This window comes from Cryptomeria japonica, chromosome 6 (genome assembly GCF_030272615.1).
Source record: "Cryptomeria japonica chromosome 6, Sugi_1.0, whole genome shotgun sequence".
Classification (NCBI taxonomy): Eukaryota; Viridiplantae; Streptophyta; class Pinopsida; order Cupressales; family Cupressaceae; genus Cryptomeria; species Cryptomeria japonica.
The window spans coordinates 566,613,727-566,626,916 of NC_081410.1; positions in this window are offsets into that span (position 1 = coordinate 566,613,727).

Here is a 13,190-nt window from a genome sequence, read left to right on the forward strand (position 1 = left end):
TACATATTGGGCTGAGCATCCCTTTCCACGACTGACAGACCCAAGGGAGCCGATAGATGGAGATGGTGGGGGGAGAGGCTGACGGAGGAGGTGGGGTGCTGTTGGAGAGAGGAGAGTGGTTCCATGGAGAGAGGGTGGAGAGGAGAGATAGGCTCGGGTGGTGAGGGGTAGCAGTGGATTGCCACTACAGGTGCCAGCAGCACAAGGTCTTAGACAAGTGCAGGGACAGGGACAGAGGCAGGTACAGGCAGAGGTATAGGTACCAGTACAGGGGGAGCCACAGGCAGAGGTACAGGGGGTTGAGGAGGAGGAGGATGAGCTATTTGAGCTGAGGGAGATCTGCTAGGGACAGGAAGATGAGATCCAAGAGCTGGAGAGGGAGACATCTAGGCTCAGGAGATAGCTAAGGGATACAAAGTGAGAGCGGGATCAGGCTATCTAGTGCTATACTAAGGCTGAGACAGCACTGAGGGCTGGGAGATAGGCGGTAGAGGACACAGGGGCTGGATACGCCTATGTTATGTGGGCAGGGGAGGAGATAGGTTATTGGTGAGACCTCTATTACGGGGCAGTGCCACCAGAGTAGTGGATGAGGACCTTCTGTAGACCATCACAGACAACGACGACCACAGGAGGGAGTCAGAGGAGATAGGCATCCAGTGGTGGGGCTATGGGTCCTCCACTGCCACCAGATAGAGGAGGTAGGAGAGATGATCCTGGGGCGGGTCCTTGTAGGGCTCAGAATCCGTCGAGGCTAGGCAGCTCCGAGGGAGGGAGTTCATCATAGCCTTAGAGAGCTCCCTATGTATCAGTTTTTTACCATTTTTGTATGATGATGTAGATACCTTTGGGTGATTGTAGCCATATGTATTTTGACATCATTGTATCATGACACTTTTGATTATATATATGAGATGATTCATCTTTGTGGTGGCTATATGTATGTGTACCTATGTGATGCTTATGTTTCTATGATGCTTATGATATGGATGCAAATATGTACATAATGAAATGCAATATTTTTGTTCTTTTATGTTTTTATATGTTATGTAAATGCAAATGTGAATGTATGAAATAAAGATGAATATGATAATGCAAATAATTATTTACATGATGAAAATGTAAAATGTGCTAACATGAGTTGTGTGCAGGATGTGATGCAATTGTGATATCTATATGTATGTATGAAATCCTTAATATGTGATAATGCAGGTGTAACTACATGAAATGCAAATATTTTTGGAGTGTCATTATACTCAGTCATGTGATAGTAGTCTACACAGACTCAAGAAGGACGATGGCGGTCAATCAAGAAATGGGGATGGAAGATAGAAGATATGAAAGTGAAAGTGCTTCTTGTGCGTTATCATCATTGAGCTTTATTATGGCAAGTAGGTTATGACAATCAAGGCAAATGTTTGACCCAGAAAGCCATTGTACCTGTTTGCATGGAGATAAGAGAGTCTCAAACAAGGAATGTCCCAGTTCATACTAGACTCACAGTGTCCTCATATCCTTGGACAAGTCAAAGCATTACTAAGAGACAATCCATAGATAACAAAAGAAAAATAGGTGACGATACCCCATCCTTGCCTTTCTAGTCAAAGACATCCTGGAGATAGAATCTCTAGTTAGAGACATCCTGGAAAAGCTAAAAGACATGTCACCAAAAAGATAAAATCAAAAGAAAACCAAGACTCAACACCAACATCCACTGTAGTCCTCAAGTTTTCTTTTCACTTGTATAAGTCTTATTTGACTATGGTCACAATGTATACTTTCACAAAAAGGATAGATAGCACTGAACCATAATGTTGTCTGAGTCTACTGAAAGATTTGATTTGTTGAAGCCCATTATTGTTGTTGTGTCTCATATGAAACTGACTGAATCCATCAAAAAAATACTTTATTGCGGATTGGCGATGCAAGTGTTGCTTTATTGTGGATTGTGCATGGATAAACTGAAGAAAACTGGAAGAAACTGTACTCCTCAGAACATGTGATGCTCTTAGTTCCACACCCATCACTAGACGTAGGATTTTCCTTAGCCATAGATAGGAGCTGATTTATTATGGATGGAAAGAGGTGAAAAGGAATGTATATAATGAATGGAGAACCAATCTTGGGTAGATCAATAACAAGCCATGATGGGAATAGGTAAGTTTATAATGGATGGAGAAGTTGTGAGTGTGTGCAAAGTGAAGGGATGAAATGGAATCCTGAAGGAGGGAGGAGAAATGTCTCTACACATGGCATTGGTGACCCAGTTTTCACCATGGTACTTGCCCAGGGCACCACCAAAGTGGTTTTTACCATTGGATGAAATGTTTTTCTTTACTTTTTTTATTTTTTTGACTTTTTTTTATTTTTTTGACTTTTTTTTGTCTTTTTGAATTAGGATACTCTGAAAAGCTATGTGTAAAACCTGCAAAGGTACATGTTGTTGATAGGATCCTCCAAAGGTTCACCCTCTGTGGTTGAGAGCTGATATGCACCAGATCCATATGCTACTGTGATGATGTAAGGACCAAGCCAGTTTGGTTCAAACTTGCCCTTCTTCTCTCTATCTTGCTGATTTTTAGGATTTTCTCTAAGAACCAAGTCACCTACCTCAAATGTTCGAGGCTTCACTTTATGATTGTAGCTGCAACTCATTCGTTGTTGATAAGCCTTGAGATGATTAAAAATAGTTTGTCTTCGTTCATCCAATAGTTCAAGTTCTTGTAACCGAGAGACCTTGTAGTCTTCATCACTGATAATGTTTTGCAAAGAGACTCGTAAAGAGGGTAACTCGACCTCAATAGGAAAGATAGATTTAGTGCCTTAGACAAGTGAATAGGGTGTAGCTCCTGTAGGTGTGTGGACGCTTGTGTGGTAAGCCCAAAGTGCGGGATTAAGTTGGATATGCCAATTACAACCAGCATCGTCGATTGTCTTTTTCAAGATTTTAAGGATTGTTTTATTAGATGCCTCAGCTTGACTGTTACCTTGGAGGTAATAAGGTGTGGAAAAATGATGGGTAATATGAAAGCGGTCACAGAGTTCACGAACATCCTGATTTTTGAAGGGACACCCATTATCAGTGATGATGGAAATAGGAATACCGTATCGACAAATGATATAGTTGAGAATGAAGGTAGCAATTTGTTTTCCAGTGACTTGTGTGAGAGGCACGACTTTGATCCATTTTGTGAAATACTTTGTGGCAGTGACAATGAATTTATGATCATTAGAAGATGGAGGGTGAATCTTGCCTATGAGATCTAGTCCCCACTGACAGAAGGGCCAAGGAGTCGCAATTGGTTGAAGTTCTTGTGCTGGCACATGGATGAGGTCTCCATGAAGTTGACACTACTTACATTTCTTGACAAACTAATATGAAGCTTTTTCCATATTGGGCCAGTAATATCCAGTCCTAATGAGTTTCTTGGCTAAGGTAGGACCACTAGAATGTGGACCACATATCCCTTCATGTACTTCACATAACACAATCTGAGCTTCGTTGCTTTCTAAAAATCTTAGAAGAGTTCCATCTAGACCTCGACGGTATAGGATATCGGCTAAAATGACATATTGAGAAGATTGGCAAATGAAAGTGCGATGTTGGTTATTGGATAGATCAGGAGGTAGGGTATTGTCACGAAGGTATGCAAAAATGGAACCATATAACTGGGACTCAGGACCAACAACACATATCATCTCAGTAGGAGTGATTTCAAATGAGGGAACCAAAAGGTTATCCACCAAGAACTCATAGCGGCCCTCATTTGGTGGTAGATCAATTAGTGAAGCAATTGTAGCCATGGCATCCGCGACTCTATTCTTCTCTCTGGGTATCTGCTCAAAGTCTATCTTCGTGAAATGTTGTTTCAGGTCGTCCACCATTCTTTTGTAAGGCATTAATTTATCATCCTTTGTTTGGTAGTCATTAGTTGCTTGACGAATTACAAGTTGAGAATCCCCAAATACACGAAGTTCCTGGATCTTCCATTGAACTGCAATCCATAATCCAATTGTTAATGCCTCATATTCCGCTATGTTATTAGTGCAGGAAAATGATAATCGATATGATTTTGGTATAGAATCCCCTTGAGGAGTTATGAAGAGGATGCCAGCTCCTCCCCCATGCTGTGTGTATGAGCCGTCAAAGTATAGTTGCCAAGGCTTTGCATGTGACACTGTTAAAATGGATTCATCTTGAAATTCTAAAATTAGAGGAACATCATCTATCATGGGAGCATCTACCAACTGATCTGCGATAGCTTGTCCTTTTATTGCTTTTCTATCCACATACTCGATGTCGAATTCACTCACGATGGGTAATATGGATGGATGTTGATATACATAAATACCCTTGCACATAACGTAAATGTGTTAGTCCATCATTAGTAACACATAAATAAACTTAACATTTTATAATTATAAAGTATAATGTAGAAGTAGAGTTTACAACTACTCAACAATAAGCAATATTGTATATTCAATATATATTCCTCAATATAAAATAACACATAATCATATGCACCTAGTCACATTCCAAAGCATAACACCAGAATAACACACCACAATCACAATAAATCAACCATCCATGTAAGCTACATAAAAGTCAACCTTGGTCAACGAGGTCAAAAAGGTTTGAACAGGGTAGGGGTACTATATTCTCCTGCACTAGGGTTTGACTTAATCCTAGAAGTCGTCAGGCTAGGATGAAAAAACAAGGACATCTAAGTCATCACACTCACATATCATAACCCAAAATCATAACTCAACTTAAGGAGAATTGCAATCCATAAAATTAATATAATAATGTATAGAAATCAACATCCAAGTCATCTAACTTAACAAAAAGATTTCCCTCCTTTACTAAATCAATTAGTTAACATTGAACAATCTTCCTTTTACGTTCCTTAATTACAAAAATCAATGCATTAAAAGAGTTACAAAAAGATTCATTATCTCTAATTACCTAGATTATACATACTAACACCTTATTCAGCTTCTAGGAACTACTATCCTAACATACATTCATACAAGAAAAGATCTTTTATAGAAATCCTTATCCAAAAATATTAATATCATATTGTATAAAGCATAATAACTTAGTCTATCCAATCATGGAAACATTTATTATACATCAATAAGCGTCATAAAATCATATTTACATGTCTACTGCAACATCCTAATTATAGACACTTCTCTGTATTCCCAAGTTAAGCACAACATACTCTCAAATTGAACTTTAAAATTCAGTCATAACTAATATTGCACACTACCTCTAAGGTACATAATGGATACAAATTAAGGGAATAAAGGTTTAGGGTGCAAACTCGCGTCAATAACAACATTAAAACATCATTCTGGATACAAGATACAACCTCATACAAAATAAGAAATAAATATATAATTACCTACATTCAACCATCTAAGGTCTACTTGATTCAATTAGAACTCTTGTAGGCTTTTCAAACACTCGATGAGCCATAAGTCTACAGATGTTTAATAATTATCTAAAGCTACCACATTATTAACTAGGTCCAATTCACACGTCTTTCTACTACATCTTATAATTAAAATGATTTCAAACCAGTTTCATCAAGGAAAAAACACTAATTTCCTTAACTAATCTCGTTATTTAATTAGTTACCTCATTATGCCTAGAATCACTCTCTGTGGTGTTCTCCCTTAACCCACCATAAGAGGTTCAAGTGAATGTGATAGATATAACACTTAATACATAGCTAGGGCCAGCTATTACAAACATTCAAAATGACCACCAGAGATCTCAAAAGAACGTCATCCAAATGATGATCGCCAAATATGATGATAAATAAGAAAAATGCTAGAAATTTCGACAATCAACAAAATCAAAATCATGACAAGTATCAAATTTAAATAAAAAGGAACAAGAGTTTAGTGGCCATTTCGTCATAAGAAATTTTAAAAGAAAGTGCTATCCCATTAGCCACAAAACACAAGTTAAAAGAGAGCCAAACACTGTCGCAATAAAACAAAAATAACACGGAACAAAGTGACCATTTTCAGCCACATCATAGGGAGTAACCACTACACTACATTCGAGATCACACGTCCTGAGTGCATTAGAGAATGAACCATAGACACTAAGGCTATTAGTCTAACTACTATACTTTAATACCATGCAATCTTAGTTCACAAGTGTCACCTTCCCAACATTATCATTTATCCATATTACTAAAATTCATAAATTGAATAAGATAAGGAAGTAACATCTTTTCTATATTTTCACTAACCCAACACAACAATCTTGTAGCTCTTAACAATTACACAGAGGTTTTGCAAAGCTAAGAATTCTATTTCCAAATAAAATGGAATCACAAAATATCAATTTCCTATTCTCAACACACATTCTACATGCAGTGATAAGATTTTATCTTAATCAATACTTTTTTTTTCCCCCTTCATGATCTATCAATTATCTAACCTACATGGATTACCTATAAAATCTATGCAAAAAGTATTCCATCTACTTACTTACTCGACATGATGCACTCATAAGAAAAACAACCCACTTTGGTTCTCAATGCAGAATGAAACAAACACTCCTTAATACATGCCTCTTAATATTCATTGCAACTAATCAATCAATGAAAACTTTAGTTGCTAATATTCGCCAATTGGCTATTTTTTGAAATTTGGGAATCAAATTTGGCTAATAATTTTAACTTTTAAGGTGACCCAAATCGCCACATTTCTACAAATTTTTATTTTAATCTTATTTAAATTGCCAGAGAATTTATTTTATTAATATTTTTAACTTAAATATTCGCCACAATATTTGATACATGATTGGATTAGATTCAGCAACATTTAATAATTTATTATAGAAATCCAAATTAATTCACCAATAATATATCATAATTATTAGTTACTTTAGGGTTATATCAACATTGTATTAACAATCTTTTGTTTTGACCATTGATTTAAAATATAATCTAATAACTTTAATTGTATTCCATGAGGTAAAATGTACCTATAAGTTGTAATGCTCGTGGGGTTTGAAATTGCTTTTGAATTGTTGACTTGAATGAAAACCAATGGTTTAAAAGCAATTTTTAGCCCCATGAGTATTACAATTTATTTGTAAATTTTATCTCACAATATAGAAAGAGGGCTATTAGATTATTTTAAGTTAATGGTAGAAACCAAATAAAGTATAGTCTAACTCTTAAACTCATTAATGATTTCAACCTTCATGCCTTTACTTTTTTTTATAAAAGATTATTTTTAAATAAAAGGAAATGAAATATTAATTAATGCATACAATGATTATTTTCCAAGATCCACCAATATTTTCTACCAAAAAAAATTGATATAAACAAATTCGCCAATAAAATTTATTTTTTTTATAAAAAGGAAAGATTTACCAATAAACATTATTATTATTATTAGAAAAAAATTAATATTCACCAAGATTTTATATAATTTATTGAGGGAGGGTTTATTAAAGTTATCACCGCAATCAATTATTTATATTTAAGTTTTAATTACATCATTTAATAGCATTTATTTTAATCTTCATAACTAGATAAAGAGAGAAGGGAGATAATTTTCGATAGTCAATCACTGCACACATATGCACGTAATCTACAAGTTCACACAAGTAAGACTAAATTTCTCCCTATATGCCTATCATCCTTATTGTACTATTTTTCATTTCACTTTTGATATTAAAGAATAAAATTTGGCTTATCATGATATATCCTTACATTAAAGATGCCACTAATGTCTTAGTCTCCAAATGAGAATAATAAAATTCCAATCTTTCCTTACATGCTAACTTCAAGCAAAACACTCATTACTCTTAATTGATAAAAACACATCATTAACTATGACTATTCATTGAATGTCAAAACATGAGGAGAAGAAGGAAAATTGAAATGACCATTTATCTAATATGTGGTTATGTAGGCACATCAAACACATTCTACATTTACACATTCTATTTATACATAGTCAATTTAATATACCCACTGCAATTGCATTATTGTACTATTCTTATAGGTCATTATCCAAGTTGATCATATAAAACACATAATGAGATCCTTAATAAAAACACATCCAATTCCCTCCTATACCACTACACATAATCCTTTACCCATCCAAGATATCTTCTAACATTCAAGTACACACCAACCTCTCCAAGATTCACATAAGTGTTTCAGGAAAACACAACATACAAATATTTTAATTTCTAGAGAGAAGGAGGAAGAAATACATCTAATTCACAATGAATATGCAGTCAACATTTTCTATAAAAGCTCTCATAGTTACGACACTAAATACAATTATAAGTATAACCCAAGCCCAAACTCATACTTTTAGACTTAAGACAAAGCATTATTCAGCCTATTAAGCTAGTCTAAATAGTATAATACCAATTAAGAAGGTACATCCAATTAACTCTTAAAATAAGAGTAATTGTAGACCTAACATCTTACAAGAAAACAATGCATATATAATCACACATTAGGCACTAATCATCAATCAGGAAGAGAAAGAACTGAATACACATGTTACTCTCATTTAGGGTTTTCAGAAAAGAGTGAGTTAAAGAAATAGAGCATGAAACATCTAAGATCTTCAAGATCCCAAGCATTAATCATAAACATACATCAGAGAGAGAAGCATACAACGAAAGGACTATATATTGCACACCACACTAAAGGCAATAGTTACACCAGCGATCTGAGTGTTTTAAACCTTGACTTTGATACCAAGTGTAATGCCCCGTCAAGAAACTCTAAAGGAAACTACTACAAACACTCGAAAAGAGTGAAAATCATTTTTTTAATAAGAACACACTAATGTAGAAGACATACATTGCAATAGAAGTTGCACTAGCGAAAAACTTAAAATAAAATCCTAAAAGGTTTCCAATGAAGATTACTCGATTAATCCAATGAAGATTAAGGTGCATTAATCCAATTAACATTGAGATTGATTAAACCTACTCATGATAGAATAATTAAATTCCACAAGAGATTAAACTAAGAATGAATGAATATATTCATCTATCATTTGTTACATTACATTGCTAAATCTACATTCATCATAATCCATATTACTGCATTTAAATTAATAACTTCATACATACAATTAAGATTAATATCACCTAAATTACATTATAGAATTTGACCATAATACCATTCATACATCCAAAATTAAAAGGAATCAGATGAACACATACACCATACAACACCAATTGATATCAAAGTTCACCCCTAATGGGCTACATCTTCGAGTCCGCTTCAAGTGCATGACCCTTCTAATAAATAAAAGATGAAAAATACATAAAGTTTACATCAATTACAACCTTCCATCAAGGCGTACATAAACAAATAATACAACCAACCACATAAGGGTCCAAGATATACATGAATGATCTGAGAAGAACAAAAGGATCCATTTGAAACATGGAATGGAGTAAATACAAAAATAACAACTGGAGCGCATGCAAAGCTAATCCATCGCAAGAAGGCACGAACAAAATACCTAATGGAAAGTGGCACTACCACCCGACCATGTGGCCCAAAAAGGAACCACCCCTCTGTGCTAGGAGATAGAACTAAGGCCCTCATGTAAGCCATAATAAAGAATCACATAGTCTCACATGTACATAAAGCACTCACCCAAGACATAAGCATACAAGAATGACTCTCACAAGAGTGCTCCAAGTAAAGCCAACAAATGACTATACACTAGTGAACATAAGGTAGGAGTGTCATCGCATAGCTGGTATGGGTTACCCTGGTAGGCCTTCGTAGGTCCCGACCCCCATCCTAGGTTACCCTGGTAGACTCTACTGAACCTCTGGCCCCCATCCATGTCTCTTGCGAACCCAACAAACCTTTCATTAGGACAAGGTAGTTGGTTTGCCATTCCAGACCTTCCCATTGCATCCTGAGTCTATACTAGCACTCAACCAAGAGAGGGGCACAATTTATTTTGATTAATGTTTGTAAAACCCAACCCCCAATTTTTAAATTAAGTTATCACTTATTACTCAACTTTCGATGGGTTACCCTGCTACCTCTTTGGGCATGACCCCCACTTCATAGCCACTCTTCCTTATGACAATACACAACCTCCAATGAACCCCAAGGAAAATCACAAAAGCCAACTAACATTACGAGTTTAAAAAAACAAAACTGAGGGATAATATGATTAAACAAACCTTCTACCATGGTTAGATCAATTGGAGTTGTGAAACGAACAATTGGTCTATCCAAAAAACAAGACCAAAACCTAAATAAAGCACATGTATGACCACAACCAAAACTTAACGAAATCAACTTGCACAATAAACTGATATTCAACAGCATGCAATCATTGCATGAGAATGACTTTACCAAATGAACAGCAAAAATTCACCAATCAGAGTAAACACTCAAACAAATCTACTTGCACTCTAAATCATCCATGTTAAGGAATCATAACAATCACTCAAAATATACTTAAAATCTAAGGTCAACTAATTGCAACTATTTCAATAACTGACTCTTTCATGATAATAAAATCCACATTAAAGAATAACACATCAAAAGGGTCCAAGTAAACATACATCCCAAATAACTTTTCTCAATACTTGATTTTAAACCACACACACCTTAAAGGAATAAAAACAACTCATAGCCTAATTAAACCATCATTTATAAACAAATATATAATCATTTCAATTTAAGACAATTTGGCTATAACAAATGCCATTTGAATTCGAATTTCAAATTAATGACAATAACATTTAAAATACTTTTGAAAACTAAATTCAATATTTATATCAAAATAATATTTTCCAAATTAAAATCATTTTGACTAACAAAAATTGATGGTTATTCCTATACCCTTTGTTTCCAACCTCCTTGTACAATGAGATACCTTTCCTTTGAAATTCCACATTTCATCTGACTGTGCCTACTACCTTATCTAGTGCTGCACATAAGACCCTCTTTCCTATGAAAGTCCACATTTGAACTTCAATTGTGTCTAATGCCTCGTCCACTGCTATGGAAAGAATCCCTCCTTTACTAGGTACAAATCACCATAAAAAATGAGTGCACCGACAAAAAAAGCTATCCCCCATTTCTCCTTGAAGGGACACATAATGTCAAGCCCCCTCTTTTCTTAAAGGGCACAAATGGAAAAGAATGTGCTTCTCTTATTTTCTATAGGGTCAAAAATGGAAAAGAATATGCTTCTCATGCATGAATCACCCCTAAGAAAGAAGGTAACTCCGGATAATATGTCCTCTACCTCCATTTCATCTAACCTCTAATATGACTTGTTTAAAAAAGGTATTCCTCATCTTTTTTTGTTCACCACCTTCAATGTAGTGGTTTCATCTTCAATCCTTCAAGTGAAGTTCTCAAGTTGAATAACCATAAAAAAATGTTTTGTTTTAGAAAAGAAACATTTAGGGTCTACCTCAAATAATGAAGTTGCAAAATATTTATTGTCTTCAGATGGACAGGTAAATGAACGCATGCATCATAAAAGATGAAAGTCAGCCCATAAAAAATGAGGTCATGCTGAAAATAGAAAACCCCACACAAAGGGTCTCGCTTGCCAAACAAATTGTTGTGTTAGTAGATTAAAATAACTTTCAACACAATCTATATCAACATAATTTATCCTGCTAAGGAAATATGGCAATCCCTCCAAATCTATAGATGAAAAGACAAGACAAAGCAAGATCATCATGGTAGAAAAGACAAAACGAGGCCTCTAAATGGTGCATCTTGAACAAATGAAATATTATGCTCTATAGATCACAATACATAGATCTGCATGTTGTGTCCAACCAAGGTAGATTTTCCACATCACAATGAGAAGGATTTGTACAACGGAACAAGGAAATTTTTCACCAAGGTTTCTGCATAGGAAAATATCTGGTTTTTGTATCATTGTGTTGCTACATTATATGCAACATGTAAATGAGAAAAATGATACCATACAACCTATACAACACCTTTCTTAGAGGAATTTGATAATAATGGATAGAACAAATGCCTTTCTGAGGCTCATTGAAACTAAGAAATACTACTCCATTTGTTAGATTAAAGAAACCACTGCTGATTTCTTTTCTTCATAAGTTTTGAGCTTTCTAAAAGATGCAAAAAACCCTTATTATTAATGAACTAGAATTTTTCATGTGGTCGGTAGGAAAAATAAATGGCACCAACTGGTAATCAACCATGCACTTACTTCTCTGATGATAAATGATTGCATGCAAGATCTACAATTGTAACTGGAAAAAAATAGACAACACAACTTCAATAGAGACAACACAACTTCATGTAGGGATACTACATGATAAATGATAAATGATAAATGATGTCATACACACACCTTTAATAGAGACAACACAATTACATGTAGAGATACTACATGCCTTTAGAAATAAATTTGTAGCCATTGATTAAGAAAATAGACAGACTTTCTGCACACAGGTTGGACTCAATGAAAATAATTCTTTCATGCAGATTTATATGTGAGATGGTTCAAAGAAAACACACAATATAGAGTAAAAGCAAGTTGCATACGTAAAATTAACCAAACTTCCAATCTAACCAAATTCAATTCTGACACTATGCAAGAATTATTAGGATCTACTAGATAGAATATTGATACTAGTTGGTGCATATGAGACTATCATGTATGTCTTATAAGTTAACCAAATAAAAATTGATACAGAAATGGAATATGTGGATAAAGGAAAATATACCACTAATATGTACAATTACAATAGATTAACATATATATAATTTTAATGAGATCCACTACCTCCTCGAATTGTGGTAATGTAGTCTAAGAATCTACATGTAATTCATCTAAGACTAGTGACACACAAAATTATAGTTGTAAGAATGAAATGAAATGTGCATAAGCAATCTTATTCCCTTAAAAGATTATCTAGAAGATGGAGTAATCTACACTAACAAACCAGACTTAGAACCTTTACAAAAAGTATTTACCAAAAATAAAATTATTATAATGTTATGATTATCTTACTAATGAAAAAGGAAAAATAAAAGAACATCCACTCACAAGAGCTCCTTATAAGTATGCTCAATATAAATAACCTTTATGTAGCAATCAACTCTAGACAAACCATATAATGAGTACACAGGTATTTCATGGTAATAGGTACCCAA